General features: G+C 41.4%; 1 long non-coding RNA gene across 2 annotated transcripts; it reads right to left on the bottom strand.

The window, feature by feature from the left end:
* Window positions 1–1,817: 1,817 nt before the first annotated feature.
* On the bottom strand, window positions 1,818–5,548 carry LOC118217204. 2 transcript variants are annotated; one of them, XR_004763137.1, is made up of 3 exons: window positions 5,324–5,548; window positions 4,457–4,542; window positions 1,818–3,651 (listed from the first exon to the last, which is right to left on the bottom strand). It is a non-coding gene; the product is annotated as an uncharacterized LOC118217204 (long non-coding RNA). The 2 variants fall into 2 exon arrangements; XR_004763136.1 differs by lacking the exon at window positions 1,818–3,651 and adding an exon at window positions 3,787–3,962.
* Between the last annotated feature and the right edge of the window lie 1,600 nt (window positions 5,549–7,148).

Raw genomic sequence — 7,148 nt, 5'->3', positions numbered from 1 at the left:
GAAATGGCATTACTATTATTTTGAGAACCTAGGTTTTTTTCCCCACAGTCTTCATTTGTAACAGTTGATGAAGAGAGTCACATTGGAAGGCCTGAGTTTTCTGTTTTTTTTTTTAATTTAGAAAGAAGAAGGATTTAAGCAGGACAGCTCCGGAGAGTTGAACATTATAAACTCCAATTTTAAAGCCATTTTCTGAAACTACTGCAATCAGTGCCGAGTGAGCTGCCATCGCTGCAGCGTCTGTCAGAAAACGGCGTACGATTTCCGATCCGTCGCTCTCGAATGCTGAAGCACCACGTCAACTCAACTGTCACATTATTTTTAAAAAGGCGTCTGGTCACCGAAGGTTAAGAACGAAAGGTTGATGTTGGCACTTCGTTGCGATGCTCGCCGCAGATGAGAAGAGGTCACAGGAAGACAGTGCAGGGTGTGCAAGCAATCAACCCCTGACTGACTGATCAACAGCTTCTCCCGGAACACATTCCCCTGTCCCCGCATCTCAGAGCACAGCTGAAGACATTACACCGGTCCAGAACACGGTAACCACAGCAACCACCCCTCCCCCCTGCTTCTCATTCGCACCCCTATTTCTCAGCTGCTTCCCCTGGACTCTGGCTTTACTTGTGGATGTTATGCCAGCATTACTTTTCACTCCCCTTATCATACACATTCTGTACATACACATATACACACCACGTTTTCAAAAGTATGTGGACACCTGAACATCACACCCATATGTACTTGCTGAACATCTCATTCCAAAACCATGGGCATTAATATGGAGTTGATCCCCCCCCCCCCCACCTTTACTTTTGTCATAAACCCCTTATGATAGATGCTCCAGGCTGAATGTAGGGGATAATATGCAGGTCTGCTTGTAATAAAACCTCACCTAATTCATATAAGGTATTCGTATAACCTGCCTCCGGTGAAATGCTGCCACCATTTTCCTTCCAGCCTTTTTGCATTTCATCGTTTTCTCTCCATCTTTCGCTGACCCTGCGCTCTCCATCCTCCTCAGCCTGTCTTCACCGACGCCTTCTCTTTGCACTTCTTCCTCCTGAGACCCGGGTGCGATGCGATTCCTCCTTCCTGTGAAATTTTTCACTCCGCCGTCTTCAAATGACTTTTTAAAAAGCGTGCAGCGCTTCTCTGATTTGTTTCACATTCCGGCCGACCAATTTTCCACCGCCAAATTGCTTTCAGGAGGAGCAATTTTTTTTTTTTTTAAATCCTCGCTACGCTTCAGTATGCTCACCGGGAATTGTAAATCGTGGCCTTTTTGACATTCTAAATATGCAGAATTAGGCTGAAAACACGCACTGGTATATTTTCAGTGTGTGTAAAAATAATGGCCTGTAGATTGTGTATGGGATATTGGATCTGAAACACAAGTTAAAAAAAAAAAAAAACATTTAATTGATAAATATGACCCTGTCTATGAAAGTCAAGCCATCTACAATTACCGACAGAATTCTTATCAACTGTAGAGGAAGAAATATCTTCAGACAGGAGACAGAGCTGAACTCTAATAGAATTACAGTCCAGTGCTTTCTCAATAAAGTTAATTTCTGCAATGGCTTAATCTTTAATCGTTAATCTTTTTAATGTATCTGTATCATTTCATTTGTGTGTGTGTGCATACGTGTGTGTATGTGTATTTAAATCTATCCTCCTACGATGACTGAGTAGATGTTCAAAATGGGTTAGCACACACACACACACACACACACACGGAGTGGCTCAGTGGCTGGGATTCTGAAATGATCTCTCACAAAGCACATCAGACTGTGCCTTTATACAAGGCCTGACAGAAGCAATGAGCCAGGCTTGGGTTTATTATCAGTCAGACACAGCTGTGCATGCCTGTTGGGGGACGATGCCGCTGTCCATGGTCCTGAAGGCCTCTAAACGCCGAGAGAGAAACAGAATCTGGCCCATATTGAGGGAGGAAACCTTTAAGCAGTCAAACTCCTTGTACTTGGAGCATGTTCATGCATAATTTTAAACACCACCCATTTATACCTCCCTATGACACTGTTTCCTTTGGATTTTCATGGTGGAGCAGTGTGAGTCTTAACAACACGCCTTACGTGATGCAGGATGACAGGGTGACAAGGGCTTGCCTAAGATTTAAAAGTTTCATTATAATTTGAAACCGAATTAACTGTGAGAAATTGAAAGTTTAGTCTTGTTTGAATTTTGGATTCAGAAGAATAGGGTAAAATAATGAATTGTTTATGACATTTAATGGACTGTGTTCATGTAAGAAAGAGAGAACTACATTCTAGACACACTAAGTAGGAATAACAGTATTGAGCTTGATGAGCTTGAAAATTATGATGGCCCCCATTTAGTGTAAAACCTTAAAATCCTTCTTTTAAAAATGGCATTTCATTAAAGTATTATATGTCAATTGTTGACATTCTGTCTCCTAAACTTTGTAATTTCCTAAGGGATGTCTTGCATCGTTCACATCTTTTAGGATCTGCAGGGATCAAAACTGTACAGACTCATTGTTCACAGACCCTTTGTTTTGTCAGGACCAATGCATGACGTTCCCTTATAAATAATGAAATCTGTAGGGACATGGGCCCTCTCAAAGGGCTTGGTGGAAAAACACAGTCCTGAATCAAGTCCAGCTGAAGAAAAGTGAGATGCAAAACGTGACATTTCTGGCTGGGCAGTTGGCAGATGTGCCTGAAGCGACAGAGTCTGGACAGGCTGTAGAAATCATGGCCCTGTATCCAGAGAAAGACTGAGAGTACATCAGAACACATCTGCTCACTTACGCGCGTTAAAACACTTCCGCTGTGGAGCGCATAACTGGGAGCTACTGCACTCTGCCCTGGAGAAAAGGAGAACCCCCTGGAGACCAGCACTGCTGTCTCAAACTGAACCCGACTGCACCACACAATCAGATAGTGACAAACTTTCAGACTGCACCATGCTATTAGATACTGACTAGCTATCAGACCGCACCACACAATCAGATAGTGACTGATTCTATCAGACTGCACCACTCTATCAGATAGTGATTCATTCTATCAGATAGTGACAGACCCTATCACACAGTGCCTGACAGTCTAATGCAATGCTGCTGTTGTTGTTATCAGACTGCCAGGCTGTCAGATTGAACTTGACTCATATTTCCTCTGACAGGCAAGTGCGTCAGGTTGAAACTGATTTCATCAGACTGCCTTGATTTTATCAAACTCTGCATATGACCTTGTTATTGGTGGTACTTTTTTGCTTGAAAATGTTTGTACAGGTAATGGTCCAATGCTTGCTGTAAGATTAAGGTAACAGGTCCTCTTGCAAGAGGAGGTGTGTGTGAAAACACGCCTTTTCAGATTATCCCACGATTGATGTTGTTATTTTTTTAAAGTACTAAACCTCCTCTCCCTTTATCTTGCAGGTCTTGTGACAGTGCTAATCTTATTGCAGCTTCATTTACACGTCTGTAGTAGCAGTTCACCCAACGCATTGAACACGCTTTTCATTAGCTGCTTTGGTTAAAAGCTTCTGCCCAGTGCCTAAGCTGCAAATGGAGCATGTCGCTCTCTGGCGGGTGATGGTTAGTAGGTCCCATCTCTGAAGATTTGACCATCGGAGGTCTGACTCATCCTTGACTTCATACTCGCGGTGGATCTGGGGGAGTGGAGAGAGAGAGAGAGAGAGAGAGAGAGAGAGAGAGAGAGAGAGAGAGAGAGAGAGAGAGAGAGAGAGAGAGAGAGAGAGAGAGAGAGAGAGAGAAGCTAGGTCCTCAGAACAGAGTCAGCGCCCTTATTTATTTATTTTTTTTTAGTTCTCCTCCAAAAATAATGAAACATTAAATTTTCCGTTTGACGAAAAAGCAATTCTTCAAAATTCATCTGAAGAATTGCTTTCTCTCTCTCCACATGCGGCATACAAGCCAGTCCTCACTTCAGCAACGCTCAGCCTGGGCTGGCGGTACAGTCCTGATGTGTAGAAGATGAAACAGGAAGTGGTAATGGGCGGGAGCAAGGAGAAAAACAAATTAAAATGATTATTGCATACTGTGCCACCTTAATGTTTGTTGTTTGTTTTTCAAAATATTGCTTCAACCTCATTTACAATTTATCACTCAGTTTGTTTTTCAAGACCCTACAGCAATTAATCAAGTATGAGAGCCCTGTCACGTGTCAAAAATTTACCAGTAGTCTGTAAGTCAAAACATTTACTACCTCTGAACTCTCATGTGTGTAAAGAGCTGATTGCTTAATCAAGATCCATAATTTGAAATAATTTTACATTTTCAAATTTCAAAATTCAACCGTTTCGGGGGAAATTAAAATGTGGACACTTTATATGGTTTCTACCCCCAATAAGCGGCTGGTTTAATGGATTTTAATTTATTTGAGAACACTACCCTCTGGTGGCAATTTCTGATTAGTGCGCAATAGATCCGTTTCAGCTGTATGTGTGTGCATACCGTTATCAACGGAGTTTCGCATCTCACGGGCATTCCACTCGTTTTGGTGTGGCCAGTGATTATGCATTCTGAGAAGACGGTGCCCACTGCAAGAGACATAAGTAAAGTGTCTCGCGCTTTGTTGGCAGTGATTGGGTTATGCGTTTTGAAAGAACTGCATGTTAATGGTTCGTTTTCACGATAGGCAATTGGACGTCGGTGTTTGCTTGAAACAAGTTTGTTGATAACACCAAATGTGAATATGAAGAAAAAATGTTTCATATGAACTGAAGCTTTCTTTTGGGCAATCCAAGCGCTTCTATAGCATTTAGAAGTGTGTAAGGGATGCAAGTTAACGTTATTTGTTTTGCCATATTCATTTTTTCGAGATGACAGAAATATTACCTAATTGACCGCATGCATTTACCCACATAGGAGATGGAAAACTTTTAATTAGTTTGTTACATCCTTTTCCGTATTTACCAAACCATACAGGAGTGAAGTTTTGTTTTGTTGAATCACTGTCGTTGTCTCCGTGTGTCGCACGGATGTCTGTTGACAACAATCATTATCCCTCACTTTCGTACAGCTGTTTGAGCGACAAAGCAGCGGGTGTCAGGCGTGAATTCGAACCATTTATTACCGGGAGCTCATTTAGGGGAGGCTATTTATGTATTTATAGCCTAGCCTACCGTGCTTTATGCATTGCGTTAACAGTAAAATACATGTTTTGGAAGTAAACAATAGACATATTCGGATTCTGTCTGCATTTCAACACTCAGCTTTATGAAGCACATATATGAATTTAAAAAAATAATATTTTACTGTCCCTCGCAGTGTGTTTCATTTGTCATCATCAAGATCGCCGTCAAGTGTTCAGTTTCTTACCTTTGTTTTGTCTTTGTCTTTCTTACCTTTGAGTTGTTCTTCGTCTGCTGGCGCCGAGCATTTGTTAGCTAATCGAAAATAAAACTAACTATCGAAAAGAAAAATGCAACATGTGACATATCTCTCTCTGTTTGTGTGTTGTAGTTTATGTTTCTTGACCATGGCCAAGCAGAAAATGGGAATAGCATAATTTCCCTGCTGATGTTTCTCTTAATGCGACATCGACATCCACATGTTGCTTATAACTAAGCATGCAGCCCATATACAGGCAGGTGACGAATTAAAGGAAACCCTGAATAATAAATGACACCTGCATTCGCCGAGGAAACACGGCGAATGCGGATGCTTCCATACAGGTGCACTGCATGATACAATTAAGCAATTAACATTCTATCATGCCCTGTGGCGTGTACGGTATAAAATGCTGCTCGTGCATTAGTGCGATATGTAGGTAAAAACAGAAGAGCAACTCTTCCTCGGGTGACTGAGAATGCCTGTGCAGGACGTGATTAGACTGCGTCAACAATAACAACAACATAGAGTTGGTGGCAGTGTGATGGTGTGGGGATGCTGTGCTGCCTCGAGAGCTGTAACGACCTGCCATTACTGAAGAAACCATGAATTCTACTCGGTACCAGAAAATTATTAAGGAGAATGTCCGGTCATCTGTCGCTGAGCTGAAGCTAAAGTGTAATTTGGTGTTTGGCAGCAATACATTGATTCAAAACACAAAAAGCAAGTCCACATCTGAACGGCTAAAAAATAACACAATTAAAGAGTGGCCTGGTCAAAGTTCTGTCTTGAAACCAGTAAAGATGCTGTGCTAGGGCCTGAAAGGAGAAGTTCGTGGGTTTTTTTTTTTCTTCACATGCACATGACTTACAGCAAAGCACACTATGAGACATGTCTCACATCATTAAAAATAACTGGCTTAACCAGATTTCCTTATCACCGAACAGAGAACTAAATTTGCACTTCCCACCTGCAGAGCTTTTTCACATGAATTATTTTTCCGCATAAAGTAGCCCCTTATTTTTATGCATTTATGTATTTTTATGTAAACTCCAAGGTTGTAGGTTTTATTCCCAGGTGAGACACTGCTGTTAGACCCTGGAGCAAGGTACTTAATCTGAACGGTTTCAGTAAACATCCTGCTATACCCTTGGGTTGTATGTAAAACGAAAGTAAACAGTGTAAGTTGTTTGGCATAAGGGCATCGGCTACATGCCTAAAGTGTAACGTGATCTGACAGAAAATAATGTGGGGATTTCTTGTGTTCAGAGCCCTTCCTGGATACGATTATCATCAAGCTTGGATTCTATGTCCTTAGTAGGTGGGCTTGGTAAGGCTTTCTACAAATAAATCAATATTCCAACTGAGTCCTGGTGATAGATTCTAGTTTTCATTTTTCCAGTCCTAAATTCAGTTTTTCCAAGGCAACTGAACAGATATTGACCTGTTATTGATGTAGAAATTGTGAGTTTATATTATTAAGTAAATGTGTCCATTGTGGAAAGCCAAGGCTGAGATGAGAAGAGACTAATACAGGGAAAGTGCAAATCTCATATTTCACTGGGTTACAATTACTCTGTCAACAACTTGGGGCTTGGGGCTGTTTCCTGTTTGTCATGTATTTGTCCAGACGATGTCAGACTTGAGCTTTCCTTTTGGAGTAATCTTTTGAGTCTTCTTGCTCGTCGCACGCACTCATACATGTAATGGTTACTAGAAAAGCGTTGTTATTCGAACCGGCTTTGCTATTGCGATTTTTGTTTAAAAATATGGTAAGAATCGATAAATAGTGGTAGACTATATCTGCGTTCTG

Source organism: Anguilla anguilla, chromosome 17 (genome assembly GCF_013347855.1).
Source record: "Anguilla anguilla isolate fAngAng1 chromosome 17, fAngAng1.pri, whole genome shotgun sequence".
Lineage (NCBI taxonomy): Eukaryota > Metazoa > Chordata > Actinopteri > Anguilliformes > Anguillidae > Anguilla > Anguilla anguilla.
Note: the sequence above shows the minus strand (reverse complement) of the source record. Positions and strands in the feature narration are given on the sequence as shown.